General features: G+C 32.9%; 1 long non-coding RNA gene across 9 annotated transcripts in view; it reads left to right on the top strand.

Annotated features, from left to right (window-relative positions):
• The window catches only part of LOC144291824 (uncharacterized), a 323,842-nt gene that overhangs the window by 149,114 nt on the left and 157,933 nt on the right, over nt 1-16,795 (top strand). Inside the window, exon 6 of one of the 9 annotated variants that reach the window (XR_013359385.1) lies at nt 13,034-13,949. The exons of 7 other annotated variants lie outside the window; for them this stretch is intronic. This is a non-coding gene — a long non-coding RNA (uncharacterized LOC144291824). Of the gene's footprint in view, nt 1-13,033; nt 13,950-16,795 lie in introns of those variants that run through there. One more of the 9 variants, XR_013359386.1, reaches the window with a different exon arrangement.

The raw sequence follows: 16,795 nt of genomic DNA, 5'->3' as shown, positions 1-16,795 counted from the left end.
ACCCCGGTATCTTTCCAGTAAAGACTTAAACTTACTGTCTGTTCCTTGCAATCTAAAGGATTCCTGTCCTCCTTGCACCTAGCCTTTCCACTGGTTCATTATTTTTTTCTGGAGGTCTATTCTTGTTAACACAGGATTAATTATTGGAAAGATGGAAAACTTTCATTGAAAAAGTGAAAACGAAGAGTGAAAAATGCTAGGACAATAAAACTCCATGTTACAAGACTACATCATTGTCAGCTTCTATTAATTGGAAGGAAGGACATATAATTAGAAATAATTGATGGAAAGCCACTTAAGTGGCTAATATATGAGGGGCAACATTCATGAAGTAATATTTGTAAAAGATCCTGTGTTCACACCACCATAATGAGGACTACAGTGTTCTCTAACTACTCTAGGTGACATACCCATTCTGAAAAAAATTATGACATTCAGCATAATCAACCATCTTTCTTTCACAATAGGTGTTGAATATTAGTATTAGACAATCATTAGAGGGAATAATGTAGCCAGTCTGCCTCTGCTTTCTCTCCCATTTGCAGCCCACCTAGAAGATGCGATGAGATACAGAAATAAAATTCAATGGGGATAAAGCTTAGCCAATAAATATTTGTCATGCTATTTAGTCTTATTCCTTTACATTAAAGTGTTTGGGGCTATTGAGCCAAAAGAGTGCTGTGATGCCGAGGACGTAGTTTCAGGAAATCAGGAGACACTGCCCAGAGATGCTCAGCATTAGAAAGAGCAGTGCTTATTGCAGGACCAGGCTCATAGAAGAAACTCAGTAAATGTGTAGATGGACGGAGAGAAACGAGAGAGAATGACAGAATGAAGAAAAAAAAAAAAAACAAAAAAAACAATGTATGCAAGGTGGACTTTTGAACATCACAGATTAAGGAGATTTGCTTCTTCCTCATTCTCTGATGAGTTTCAGGGCCTGCTAGATTCTAGCATAAAATGCTAACAAAGAAGTTGAACAGGTTAAATAAGATATATGTGAAATTATTGCACAACTTAAAAGTGTTGTGTAAGATAGACTTACATGTCAAATTTTTGGAAACCTAGGAGAGCCCACTGCAAGGTTCATGGGTCTAATATCCAAATAGGACATTGTCATTGTTTTACCACCAATTTCATGGTCTTTCATACATTGAGATAACAGAATAGGAAGTCATGTCACTGTGGTTGTCATAAGGAATGACAGAGCATATGCATCCTATGACTCAAATGCTAATATAAAGTTATTCTGATGAACTGGGTATAGTTCAACAGACCAAATGGATAGCTTGTGGGGAGCCAGGAAATTCTGTTAACTTCCATTAAAGTTGTTTTTTTCATGTCCATTTTTTCTTCCTTCCTTTTCCTTTCTCCTTTTTTTGTTTTCTTTTTTCTTCCTTCCATTCCTCTCTCCTTTCTTTGTCCTTCCTTCTTTTCTTTTTTCTTTTCTTTCCTTTTCTTTTCCTTTCTTTTCTTTCTTTTCTTTTCTTTTTTTCTTTTTTTCTTTTTTTCTTTTTTCTTTTCTTTTCTTTTCTTTCTTTCTTTCTTTCTTTCTTTCTTTCTTTCTTTCTTTCTTTCTTTCTTTCTTTTCTTTCTTCTTTCTTCTCCTTCCCTTCCTTTCATTCCCCTTCCCTCTCTCCCCTTTCTTCCTGTCTCCTCCCTTCCCCTCCCATTCTCTTCCCCTTTCCTCTCCTCCCCTTCCCTTCTCTCTCCCTCATCTTTATCTCCTTTTCTTTCTTCCTTTCTTTTTTCTTTATAGTTACCAGAAACCAGTCTTTATAGAAGTCTTTTAAAAATATTCCATGATTGAAATTATTTACCAATGATGACCTCATACACACTTTACCTTAGGATAAGAAGTCATCATATCTGTAGGTCCAGCACCATGCAACATGAAATTTTGAGAGACAAGGCAAATAAGATCATAAATCAAGTTGAGTGAAAAGATAAGTATGAGAAAAGATACAGAAATACTATTTCTCCTTTCCATTCATTCACTAACAAATATGTCTTGTACACAAAGGCTGTGAGTTGGCTATAGAGACATATAGGCCCCAAGATACAATTATGCCAAATACGGGATATTTTACTGATTCTTTTTTTTTAACTTATTGAGGTATTATTGACATACAGTATATTAGTGTCAGGTCCATAACATAATGATTCAACATCTCTACACATTGCAAAATGGTTACCACAATAAAAATAGTTACCATGTGTCACCATAGAGTTATTACAATAATATTGACTATATTTCCTGTGCTGTGCCTTACATTCCCATTGTTCTTCTTAATCTCCTTCACGCACTTCCCCCATATATATCATATATATCACACCTTCTTTATTTGTTTATCAGTGGACACTTGGGTTGTTTCTGTATCTTGGCTGTTATAAATAGTGTTGCAATGAACATAGAGGTACCTATATCTTTTGAATCAGTGCTTTTGTATTTTTCAGATAGGTACCCAGTAGTGGAATTACTGGATCAGAAAGTAGCTCTATTTAAATTTCTTAAAAAAAAAAAATAAATAAATTTCTTGAGAAAACACCATATAGTTTCTGTAGTGTGCATAGAATATACCAATTTATATCCCCAAAAAGGGCACACAGTGTTCCCTTTTCTCCACATTCTTGCCAACACTTATTTCTTACCTTTTTGATAAGAGCCACTGTGACAGGTGTAAGGTGATACGGTATACATTTCCTGATGATGAGTAGTGTTGAGCCTCTTTTCATGTGTCTGTTACCCATTTGTATGTATTCTTTGGAAAAATGTCTAGTCTGACCCTCTGTCCATTTTTTAATCAGATTGTTTTTTTATTGTTATTGAGTTGTAGGAGTTATTTAAGTTTTAGATATTAACCCCTATTGGATATATTATGTTTATTTTTTAAATAATTTTATTTATTTATTCATGAGAGACACAGAGAGAGAGAGACAGAGACACAGGCAGAGGGAGAACCAGGCTCCCTGCCAGGAGCCTGATGCAGGATTAGATCCCAGAACCCTGGGTTCATGACCTGAGCCCAAAGCAGATGCTCAACCACTGAGCCATCCAGGTGTCCCTGGGTATATGATTTACAAATATCTTCTTCCATTTAGTAGATTGCCTTTTCATTTTGTTGACAATTTCCTTCACAGTACAGAAGTACAGTTTCATGTGATCCCATTTGTTTAAGTTTTGTATTTAGTGTAAGATATTTATCCAGTTTCATTCTTTTGCATGTAGCTATCCAGGTTTTCCAACATCCCTGATTGAAGAGACTATCCCTTTTCTAATGTGTATTGCCTCCTTTGTCATCAATTGGATGACAATATATGCTGTTATTTCTGTTCTATTGATCTATGTATCTGTTTTTATGCCAGTGCCACACTGTTTTGTTACTATAGCTTTATAATATACTTTGAAATCAGGATCATGATATTTCTGGCTTTTTTTTCCCTTCTCAAGATTACTATGGCTGTTTGGGGTCTTTGGTGGTCCCATACTAATTTTAGTTATTTATCCTACTTCGGTGAAAAATGTCATTGGAATTTTGATGGGGATTGCATTGAATCTGTAGATTGCTTTGGGTAGTATGGATATTTTAACAGTATTAACTCTTCTAACTCAGCATGGGCTATCTTTCTATTTATTTGTGTCGTCTTCATTTTCATTAGTGTCTTATAGTTTCTAGCACACAGGTCTTTTCCTTCCTTTGTTAAATTTATTCTAAGGTCTTTTATTCTTTGTGATACAATTGTACATAGAATTATTTTCTTGATTTCTCTTTCTGATAGTTCATTAATGTATACAAGTGCAACGGATTTTGTATATTTCAGCTTTTCACCTTTGAGTATGATGTTAGCTGTGGATTTGTCATAAATGACCGTTATTATGTTTATGTTTCCTCTATACCCACTTTGTTGAGAGTTTTTTTCTCTTTTATCATAAATGTATATTGAATTTTTCAAATGCTTTTTCTGCATCTATTTAGATGATCATATATTTTTACATTTCATTTTGTTAATGTGTTTTATCAGTATGATTTATTTGCAGATGTTGAATTGTCCTTGCATTCCACCTAATAATTATGTATAATCTTCTTTATGTATTATTGAAATCACTTACTAATATTTTGGTGAGGATTTTTACATCTATGTTTATCAGGAATATTGGAGGTAACTTTCTTCCTTTGTGGTATTCTTCTGTGGTTTTCATATCAGGCTAGTGCTGGCCTCATAATGGCAGTCTGGAAGCTTTCTTTTCTCTTCAGTTTTTTGGACAAGTTTGAGAAGGATAGATATTAAATCTTCTTTGAATGTTTGGTAGTACTAATTAGGGAAGCTTTATGGTCCTGTACTTCTTTTTGCTGAGAGGTTTTGGATACTGATTCAATGTCCTTACTTGTAATCAGTTTATTCAGATTGCATATTTCTTCATGATTCAGTCTTAGAAGGTTGTAAATTCCTAAGAATTTATTCATTTTTTTCTAGGGTGTCTATTTGTTGGCATCTGATTGCTCATAGTAGTCTCTTACAATCCTTTGTATTTCTGTGGTATCAGTTGTAACTTCTGTTTTATTTCAATTTATTTATTTGAGCACTCTCTTTTTGTCTTGGTGAATTTAGCTACAGGTTTGTTGATTTTGCTTATCTTTTCTAATAACCAGTTCTTAGTTTCATTGATCTTTTCCATTGTCTTTTTATTTTTTTTTAAAGAATTTATTTATTCATGAGAGGCTGAGAGAGAGAAAGAGAGAGAGAAGCAGAGACGCAGGCAGAGGGAGAACCAGGCTCCATGCAGGGAGCCTGATGCAGGACTTGCTCCTGGGACTCCGGGATCATGCCCTGAGCTGAAGGCAGATGCTCAACAGCTGAACCAGCCAGTTTTTTTTTTTTTTTTAATCTATTTAGCCATTCTATGTCTTTTGATTGAAGAATTTATTCCATTTCCATTTAAATCAATTATTGATAAGTATGTATTTATTACCACTTTGTTGTTTGTTTTCTGGGCTGTTTTCTTATAGTTCTTCTCTGATCATTTCTTCTTCTCTTTCTCTTGTCTCTTATAGTTTGATGACTTTCTTTAGTATTATATTTAGATTCCTTTCTCATTTTCTTTTGTGTATTTACTATAAGTATTTGCTTTGGTTAAATTTTTTATTGTATGTATATAGCACTCTATTTTAATTTGATAGCAATTCCATTTACCTTTCAAAACACTACACTTTCATTACCCCCCATGTTTTATGTTTTGGATGCTTTTTTTTTTTTACATATATATATATATATATATATTTTTTTTTTTGTATCCCTTAACTAATTATTGTAGTCTTAGCTAATACTATTACTTTTGTCTTTTAATCATCTTAGTAGCTTTAAAAGTGATTATCTACTTTTACTATATATTTGTTTTTTTCAATGACATTTTTACTTTTCTATGTTTTCTTATTAATTTGTGCCATTTCTTATATTTTTTGTAAGGCCAGTTTAGTAGTGATAAACTCCTTTAGCTTTTACTTGTCTGGAAAAATCTTTATCTCTCATTCGAATCTGAATAATAATTTTGCTGTGTAGTGTATTCTCAGACATTTTTCTTTCAACACTTTGAATATGCCATGCCATTTTATTCTGGTTTGCAAAATTTCTGTGCATAAATCTGCTAATAGTCATGGGGTTTCTATTGTATGTAATAAGTTGTTTTTCTCTTGCTACTTTTAAGATTCTTTATCTTTAACTTCTAACACTTTAATTATAATGTGTCTAGGTGTGGCTCTCTTTAGGTTCATCTTATGTCAAAATCTCTGGGCTTTCTGGACCTGGATATCTGTTTCCATCTCTAGGTTAAAGAAGCTTTCAGCCATTATTTCTTCAAATAATTTTTTTGCTCCTTTATCTGTCTCTTCTCCCTCTGGAAGCCCTATAATGTGAATGTCATTCCACTTGATGTTGCCCTAGAGGTCCTTTAAGTTATCTTCATTTTAATCATTTATTCATTTATTTACTTATTAATGTAATTTTTGTTGTTTTAATCTTCATTTAAAAAATGCTTTCTCCATTTTTGTTGCTGTATCTGGGTGACTTCTATTAGTTCATCTACCAGTTTGCTGATTTATTAATCTACTTCATTCAGTCAGCCATTGAACTCCTCTTATTTGACGCCCTCCTCATGCATTTTTTTCACTCCAGTTATTGTATTCTTCAGCTCTGTGACTTCTTTTTGACACTTTCTTAGATTTTATATTTCTTTACTGATGTTTTTGATGTCTTCATTCATTTTTCAGAGTTCAGTAAGCATCCTTATGATATTACTTGGAATTTCTTATCAGGTAGAGTACTTATCTCCATATCATTAAGGTCTTTTTCTGAGGTTTTGCCTTATGTTTTCTTTTGGAACATAATTGTTTCCTCATTTTGTTGACTCTGTTTTTTTCTTTTTTTTTGTGTGTGTGTGTGTGTGTGTGTGTGTTAGGATTTCATTTATTTATTCATGGGATACATAAAGATAGAGGTAGAGACACAGGCAAAGGGAGAAGCAGGCTCCCTGTAGGGAGCCCAATGTGGGACTCGATCCCATGACCTCAGGATCACGTCCTGAGCCAACGGCAGACGCTCAACTGCAGAGCCACTCAGGTGTCCCTGTTTTGTTTTTTATGTTTCAGGTGAAACAGCTCTCTCTCTCATTCTTGGAAGAGTGACTTTGTTTAGATCATGATCCTTCTTGTTCAACCTTGCCCTAGCTTTGGTTACTCTCAAATCTTTGTGACTTTCTAAACTGCCAAATTTATTCTTGATATGTCTAGAGTGTGTCAAGATCTGTCTCTGATACAAGGGAAGGAATCTCATTTACCACATAGTTTCAGATAGATTGTAAGACAGACCCTGAAGCAGCAACTTCTAAAGTATGTAAATATGTCCAGTACTGTGGAATTTCAATCATAATCCCTGTTAGTTCCTAGACCAAAAGGTCTGGAAGTGTCCCAGAACAACAGTTTCAGAATTTGGGGCTGAGAGAAGTGTATAAGCTCTTTTCTAGAAGTCTTGTTGACCTGCAGTGAGGCCAAGATGGTGCCTCCTTACTTACATTTCCAGGGAATACCTCCTTAGCATCTAGATATGTGGGAAACTTGAAACCTATCCCTCAGGTTGAAGCTGTATGCTAGGTATGTAGGCCTTTTTTAGAGGAAAACTGGGTAGCATTTCAGTCTGTTCTCTGTGCAATGCCCTCAGGATAGTGGCCTGTCAAGAACTATCTTTTCAGTATTATAGTCCTGTGTAGTTCTGAATTCCAACCCTCTTGGCCAGTAGGTCCAGGTAAGTAAGTGATGTTTCCTACATGGATTTTGTGTACCACTGGCTTTAGCAAGGTTTCTTGAAAGTGATGGGGGTGAAGCATGTTCTCCAAGTTCAGAAAGGAAATGGGAATGTGTCCTGGCTGCAGCTGCCTATGGGCTTCAGCAATGCAGCAGGATAGTATCTTATCTGTGCCTGGGCAGCAGCTTTAGTCTAAGAACAGGAACATGACATGACTGCTTGAACTCACTAGGCAGGGGGACAAAGGAGTATTGTAACTGCCTGTGCTTACAGACATTAGTTAAGGATTGAGAGAACTCTATGACTCTTCCTGCTCACCTACCCTAGCCAGGGAGCAGAGGTGTGCTCCGACTGCCCATGTTGTCCAGCCTCAGCAAAGTGCCATGAATGCTTATTCCCACTTATCACAGGAAGTTTATGGGGCTGCCATGTGAAAGCTTGCTTGCTGGTGCTAGCAGGTTATATGGAGAGTGCAGTAATAACATTTGCCAGCACCTTCATCTTTAGGGAACATCTCAACTGTCCCCTGCCCCTCCAGTCAATGTCCACAGGTCAGTAAATGAATCTCCCTCCATATAGTCTAACTGCTTTTCAAAGTGTTTTTTTCTAGTGGGTCTCAAGGCAAGTAAGACCCTGTATGAGCCCTCCAAGAGGGAAATCTCAGTTTCCTACAGCACTTTGGGATCCTTGATGTCCACTCCATCGTTTTCCAAGCCAGATATACTAGGGTCTCATATCTCCAGTGTAGATTCCAGGGTTGAGGATACCTGATGTGGGCACCAGGCTCTTAATTCTCTTGGAGAAGTGCTTGTCTGTTGAGAATCCCCCCCGCCCATTGTGTGCTGCCAACCACCAGACTGTTTTTGTTTTGTTTTGTTTTTGTTTGTTTGGCGGGGCGCGGTTGGCCAGACTGTGTCTCTCTGCCTCTTTCCTATCTCAGAGCAGTCATTTTATCTTTTATTGTAGAGGGCATTTTGTCTAGTTGTCAGATCCTTTTTTCAGAGGGAAATAATCCATATGTAGCTGTCGATTTAGTGTGTCCATGAGAGGAGGTGAATTCCAATTTTTTTCCACCATCCTGGACTCCCTCATTGTACTGATTCTGTTCCTAGCATTCTCTAATGTATTCTTCCTAATTTATAAGCAACTTCCAACAGGAACTTGCATTTCGAGATAAATCTCCCTAGCTCTCAAGGACTTTAATTATAATATGGAAAGAGTAAACCTAAAGTGCTGAGAAACCATAGCTTGGGTTATATAAATGCTCCCAATAAACCCAGAACTACATTGAGTCAACTTCAGCTCTGTCACTGAAGACAATGTTACAAGAGTGATAACCATCCTGATATCTAAATACCCCCTTCCTTACCGCTCATTCACTGAGGTCAGCTCATTGTCTTCTCTAAATTATAGCATGCTGAGTAATAGTGCAGTTCTACCATAAGAAATTAGTCTTTATTTCTACAGTGAACCAACTTTTCCATTTGGTTTGGTTTGAATACGGAAAGGGAAAGCAGCTGTTAAAATAAGTTGCCTGTGTAAGAGTTCATTATGAACATTGTACCCCAACAAAATAAATATGCCATATTTTCTGAATAATACATGTATATAACATGTTAATTTTTTATAACATACCCTTATCAAGAAATAAATCTTATTATGGCACAAAAAAGTTATTGCATTTATTAAAATGGGTGAATCAATTTAAGCTTTCTTATGGTTTGTCAAATTTGTAAAATATTATATTTCTCTTCAGATAGAGTTACATACTGTGTAGCTCAAAGATAATCCCTATGGTCTTGGCATATGTTACTTAATTGTCTCAGAAGGAAATGCCATAAATAGCATGCTGTCATCCCCCACAGGCATTGGCTCATCTGTCACAGTGGGGGCTCCAGACAGGGTGAGGTGCTCTAAGACATTTCTTAGTCTATGTAAATCACAGCCATTACTTCTTACCACTTCCCAATTGGTCAATTATGTATAAACATGTGTTAATAAAAATTTGCCTCTGTGCCTCTAAGGTACACACCCATAAAGCTATGTGAGTATGATAAAGTATAAATGGCATACATTATTATCTGATTCAACCTACCTCATAAATTATGATCCAAAGTGCTTTCATAGAAACAAAACTCCAGAAAAGCCTTTAAAGCTAAATGCTTGGGATAAAAAAAAAGCAAAATGGAAAACAATAATTTTTTCAAGTCCTTGTAACTCAGTGAAGAAAATGCTAAGTTTTTTCTTTGCAAAGGAAGAAAACTAAAAAATATGTTAAATATTATAAATGCTTTTTATAAACATTTGAAGCCTTAATTGTTTTAAGAAATGGGACCATAAAAATAAAACCCACTATAGTGGTAATAATTATAGTGGGTGTAATTGGTAAAAAATCTAACTCTAAATACATGGGTTTTAGAAATTGTTATTTTTGAAATATATTTTATGGTTTGAAAAATATTTATATATCAATTGTCATAAAGATGAGCTATATACACATTTTGATTGGGTTACTCCTAATCAAACATAGTGAGGGCACCTGGGTGGCTCAGTGGTTGAGTGCCTGCCTTTGGCTCAGCTCATGATCCCAGGGTCCTGGGATCAAGTCCCACATCAGGCTCCCTACAGGAAGCTTGCTTCTCCCTCTGCTTATGTCTCTGCCTTTCTCTCTCTGTGTTTCTCATGAATAAATAAATGAAATCTTAAAAAAAAAACCATAATGAATAATCTGATGTAAATTTTATGAGAAAAAAATAATAACCGTGTTGTAATGGGAGGTATAATTGGTTTAGAACCATAGGCCTGAATTAAAGTCCTCATTTTGTCTGTGTGAGGGCTGTATGACTATGGGCACATTATTGAACTTTTATAAATATCAGTAACTTTAGCAAAAAAAAGGTTGATGATGTCAGTCCAACTCACAGAGTTAATATGAAAGATAAACAAGATTAATAAATGAAAATAGTTTATAAATGTTTGTCATTATTATTACTGTGTTAATAGAGATTCCCATTTTTATTTATTGATTTGTTTATTTTTTAAGATGTATTATTTATTTTAGAGAGTATGTGTGCATATGTGGAGAGAGGCAGAAGGAGAGAGAGAATTCCAAACAGACTCCCACTGAGCATGGAGCTGGATGCAGAGCTTGATCTCATGACCCTGAGATCATGACCTAAGCTGAAACTAAGTGGGACGCTTAGTGGACTGAGCCACCCAGGTGCCCCAGGAATTCCTATTTTATAAAAAAATACTGAAAAATATATATTTAAGACTAATTATTATAACTTTATACTAACCTTTTTGTAAAGTAATAAGAGTAAATTACTAGTGTTCCTTAATCGATTCAACAGAAAAGGGAATAGCAAATTATTCTTGAACTGAATTAAAATAAAATGGTAGCAATTGATTGCTTGTTATTTCACTAGGAATTGTATCTGCCCTCCGTAAACATGTAATTCAGAATACGAGCTTATAAACATGTTACTATACACACCATAAAAATGTCAAAATTCATCTATTTATCATTTAATTAGTGCTTCTTTTCATCTAAGCTATTACATATCTGAAATTCCTTAATTCACTGACAACATTTCTTTAGCTTTAAAGTAGGGTGGATCCCAGCCACGTGTACAGATTTGTCAACTCACAATAACATAGGTCAATACTAACAATATATCAGGACACACTCCCACATAATTGCAGAATTTAGTGGGACTTAATACCCGCCAGAATAATTATGTGAGCGCTGGAATAATGTTATATAAGAACCCAAAAAGAGTTATTTTGAGTTTTGGCAGTGATAGAATTTTAGAATTCTGCTTTAGTTTAACGGACATGGGCTAAGTGTGTTATAATACTGCTTAATATTTTTGAAGATTCATATCCTATCCACTTATATATGATTTATGAGAATCAGTTCCTAAAAGATGCCATAGGCAATCTAGAAAACACAGATGTATGAAACAATTATTTAAGGATCTCCAGAATATCTTTGAAATTTCAAGATCAAATGATAGATTGAGATTATATTTATTATATCTATTATTAAACTAAACTAAATTGACTCTAAATGAACTATAGCCTGACCAGTAGATCTTTTTATTTTTATCAGCCAAATTGTCAACTATTACTTATAAACTTTGAATAAAATGAACCATTCAGGAGAAAATATTATAATAATGAATTATGGATAATGGATTCACAATAAGAAGTGTGACTAATTAATACTTTTCCTATCACTACAGCATCATACGGTTTGGATTTACTATAATAACCGAGGACATAGCACTTTTTAATGAGAATTTTTTGAAAACTTACTCATACTTACATTTATATAAGCTTTAACCTACTTGCAACATAATCCATAAGCAGATCTGAAGAAGAATGTGCGTCATTATGGAATAAAATTAATAAATGCATTACAGATAAATCATTATGCTCTCTGGTCACTTTAACTTTTTTTGTCACTTTAACTTTTATATCTAAACAATTAATTTTAAAAATTAATATTAAATTATTATTAGATAATATATATATTATGTGAAATAGGGATTTTTATTTGAGAACTGTGCCACTACCTTCCTCCCTATCTCCCTTTTTCCTTCTTTACTTTCCTCCTTCATTACTACCTTTCTTCCCTCATTTCTTTCCTCCTGTACATATTTATATTCATTCAGTACACATTTGTTAGATGACTCCCATACAAGAGCCATGTGCTAAATTCAGGGAATACAAAAATGAAAAAAAAATGAGTTCTACATAACACACATGTTACCTTTCCTACTTTGTAACATATTAGTTAATTTAAATTGAAATGCTTTACCAGGAGGAGATATTAATACTTTTCCATAGCAGGCTCCAGTGTTAAAGTTTATATACACAATTATAGAATAGCTAATATAAGAAGATGCTGCAGTGAAAACACACAGGATGGGTCTCCATCTCCATTACAAAGTATTAGGGCAGCATACGATGTATACATAACTAAGCAAGTGTGGAAATCTGGGAAAGGAAAGTTATGTAGATATATGTAGGCGTGGACTTCTATTTTTGACAGTATGGCAAACAAAAAACTCCAGGATTACCTCCTTTTGTGTAATTACTATATCTAAATAAATTTTACTTTTTGAATGTATTGATGGGTTTGTAATAAAAAGGGAACGTCCCTAGGACATCCCATAAAAATGGATTCAACTGGGTGTCTGAAATATCTAGAAGCAAGAAACAGAGTCGCCCTGAGGGAACATGCAGATACAATGCAGGGATCTGTCATCAGAAATACCATCTCTTGGGCCAGTTGAAAGATCTTACTGAAGAAGACTAAAATGGCTACAGATAAAAGTCAAGCAAATATGAACTTATAGTCAGAGATCACCAGACACATGAGCTAAAGTTAATAAAAGCAAGGGGAAAAAAAGCAGATATTGATTCTTCCACAAGAATCACAAGGGAATATATAAAGTATTTAAAAAAAATATACTGGCAGTAAAGGCAGTAGGAAATTTTCAGGATTGATTAGGCAAACTAAACTTAAAAAGTATATACATATAACACACTTATATAAATAATCTCCAAAATGCGTTGATGATAATAAACAGCAAATTAGGTAGACTGAAAGGAAAATTAAAGAAATGAAAAATATATCTGGAGAATTTACAACAGAATATGGAAACCATGGTAAAAAATTGAAATTTATGAAAGAGGGTAAATGTCACCTTTTTTTTTTTTTTTTCAGTTATTTGTACAATTGAATTTGAGTTCGAGAAGGAGAAAATGGGATTCAGGAGAGACAATATTTGAAGAAGTAACATCTGAGAAGTTTTAAGATATAATTATTTTTAAAAATACATATGAATCTACAGATTTCAGAAATACAACTCATTTTAAACTGGATTAAAAAAAAGAAATTCTGGCTAAGGATTTTGTAAGTGATATTGTAGGTTACCAAAAAAAATTTTTTTAAAGCAATCAGATTAGAACAGAAGATCACCTAGATTAAAAAACATTTTTATTAAAATAGACTTCTCAATATCAATAAGGGAGAGGTAAAACTATATTCAAATGCTACTACAACTACTTCTACTCCTGATTGTATAGCTAGAAAATGCATCTTTTAAATTACAAATTGATATGAAAAAATATACAGATAAAATAAAGATAGAGCGGTTATGTTAAGAAGTTGCACTAAAGGAGCTTTTAAAGAATTTATTCAAGAAAAATGAAAATAATCTTGGGAGAATGATACCATATGCAAGAAGAGAGAATAAGTTGGTAAGCAAATATATAATTAGAAACAAAAATATCTTCATTAATGATAATAAAAAATAATGTCTAACATGGTATTAACATATTTTAAGAGACAAAACTGGGCAGAAACAGCATGCGAGTTGAAATAAGGGTATTCTGAGTTTTAACAGCATTATGCCATTAAGAAATGAGAGTGAGAAATTGCTTATCATTAGACTTGGGTAGATTGAAAATACATGGTCAAATTTCAAGGGTAACCACCATAAGACTAAAATGATAGGGTTTGCTATTCCCAAATCCGTAGGAAGAAAGTAGTAAGGGAAAAAAGATACACAAGGAAATAGCAAATAAAAAATTAAGAAGTAATAGATTATAAGGGAAGATAGAACTGTTGGATTAAAAGAATAATATTAGAAACAAATTCAAATATAACAATAATTTCAATAAACAGAAATGTATTGAATTTGTCACTTATAAGACAGTGGTTTCCACATTATAATTTACTTAAAATCCAGATGTGTGCTATTTAGAATATATAAAGAGCTGAGAGCAAACTTATTTAAAACATAACATAAATATAATTTTTAAAAAATCGGTGGGCACCTGGGTGGCTAAGTCAGTTAAGCATCTGTCTTCCACTCAGCTCATGATCCCAGGGTCCTGAGATGGAACCCCACATTGGGCTCCCCACTCAGCCCTCTGCCTGCTCCTCCCTCTGCCTGCTACTCCCCCTACTTGTGCTCTCTTTCTGTCAAATAAATAAAATCTTAAATTAAAAAAATTAAAAACTCAACACCATGAGGTAGTCATATTAATAACAAAGTGGTCTTTAGGAAAACATTGTTATGGATAGAGAGAGTCACAATGTAATGATAAAAAAAAATCACAGAAAACACAAATGAACTTTAAACTTGAATATTATTATTTTATGGAATAAAATATATAAATCAAATGATTTAATTATAGGGATAAATTTTAAATTTTCAATCATAGTTTGGGGGTTCAAGGGACCTTTTTCAATCATTGATAAGTTAGACAGAAAAAAATGAATAAAGCTATAGAAAATATTTGAACAACATATTTAATAAAGTGAATTGAAAGAACATAAGCACACTATATATGTATATGAGTGTATAAATATGCACATATATGTAAATAGTCTATATTTTTTCAATTTAATTTATTAAATATATTGTTTAAACATATTTCACGTTTAAGCTTTAGGATATGTTCTACCTACTTACCTACTTATAATTAATAATGAAGAAATGGGAAGTGAAATGAAAAACTAATAGTCCTGTATTATTAGACATTAAAATAATTTGTATTATTTAATTGTTGCACAACAGTTAAAGATCATACATTCTTCTCAAAATGTGTAGCATATCTATATAAACTGGTAATTTAGTACACATCAATAATGAAGAAAATGACAAACAGAAAACAAATTGCAGAAGTATTATTTAAGTATTGCTAAAAGTAACAAAAATATAAAATAAAATATCTCTATGCATTTGTTAATGTAAATAAATGTTCAAAAATAAGTTCATAAAAGAAACATAAAATATTTTGATACAAAGATACAAAGTCAAAAAACAACAATAATTTTTGTATACTAAGGAACAATTGGAAAATGAAGCAAACCCATTTACAATAGCATCATAAGTTTATAAGAATATATTGTATGTTTAACATAAATGTTTAGTAACATTATATAATTGCTATTATATTACAATTTGAGAAATTGAGCAAAAGAGATCTTAAATAAAAATTTATAGAACTAAATACGTGTATTAGAAGATAAATAAGGCTGAAATTTAAATGAAATAATGTCCTATTTGAGCAGTGAGGAAAATAAAAACAAATTTAAATGATTTAAAACAATTAAAAAAAATAGAAATCTATGGAAAAAAAAGCAAAATAAAGATAGCATTAGAAAATAAAAAAGTTAAGTATTTCTACTTAAGAAACAGAAGTAATGTGAAAAACCTTGGGTGAAAACCCTGGGTCCAAATGGTTTTACAGCAAATTCTCTACAGTTTCAATGAACAGATAATGTTAAGTATATGAAGCAAACTGCAAGTTAGAACACTTCACAGTTATTCGCATTAAGCCAGTTATAATCTTGATTCCAAATCTAGACAATGATAGACAATGGTATGAATACAATGTACAGGCCAATCTTGCTGTGAATACAGAACAAAAGTCTTCACAAGCAGAAGTCAAATCCTATGATGTAAAAAGTTATTATCAATCTGAACAAGTTGAAGTTATTTCAGATTTAAGGTTGGATAAAATTAGAAAATTTGTAATGTCAATCTACCACATAAAAAGATTCAAGGAGCAGAAATGTGTGATAATCATCATATGATAAATTTAAAAGAAGAGAAAAATGTATTTGACAATAACAACTATTTGTTATTAAATCTCTTAACAAGTAATCCATTAAAGGTATCCATGAAAAAAACACAGCCAATACTATTCTCAATGAAAATATATGAAGTGTTTCCTCGAAAATATGACAGAAGAAATAAAGATGTCACTATCACTACTTTCAATTGTGTGCTAAATACGCTAGCCAGCACAGAAAAAAAAAATTTGAAAAAATGAAGTAAATGCAGGCAAGTAATTAGGATAAGAAGAAACACAGTAAATGCTATGATTGTTCACATATCCAACCCAGGAATTACAGTCTTATTACAGTAATAAGAGTGTCTAGATATCCTTAAGATAAGCCTATAAAAATCTATGGAAGTTCTATTCAACAGCAACAAACAACGAATAAAATTTGAAAATAAGTACCATATTTAATTGTAACAAAGACCAATGAGTGGAGTCTTAGGAATAAATCTAAGGAAATCCACACTAAACTTTTGTGGAGAGTTTTATAAACATATTGGAAAGCACTAACAAGAACAATAAATGGAGATACAAATCAAGTAAATGAACAGAAGACTTCACAGCAGTCAAGAATTCAATTTTTGCCAAACTGATACTTATTTACATATAGAGAACTAATTATAAATAAGTGTTAGAGATTCATTTAAAAACTTAAATGGAAAATATAGATAACTTTTTCTGTTATTTGGGGATAGAGAAAAATTTCTTAAATATACATGTAAAACCATAAAAGGAAAGATTAGTAAGCTTGACCTCCTTACGTTTAAAAGTTTCTGTTCAACCAAAGTCATCAAGAATAAGGTAAAAACAGGAATACCTGGTGGCTCAGTCAGTTGAGCGTCCCTTAAGC

Source organism: Canis aureus, chromosome 20 (assembly GCF_053574225.1).
Source record: "Canis aureus isolate CA01 chromosome 20, VMU_Caureus_v.1.0, whole genome shotgun sequence".
Classification (NCBI taxonomy): Eukaryota; Metazoa; Chordata; class Mammalia; order Carnivora; family Canidae; genus Canis; species Canis aureus.
Note: the sequence above shows the minus strand (reverse complement) of the source record. Positions and strands in the feature narration are given on the sequence as shown.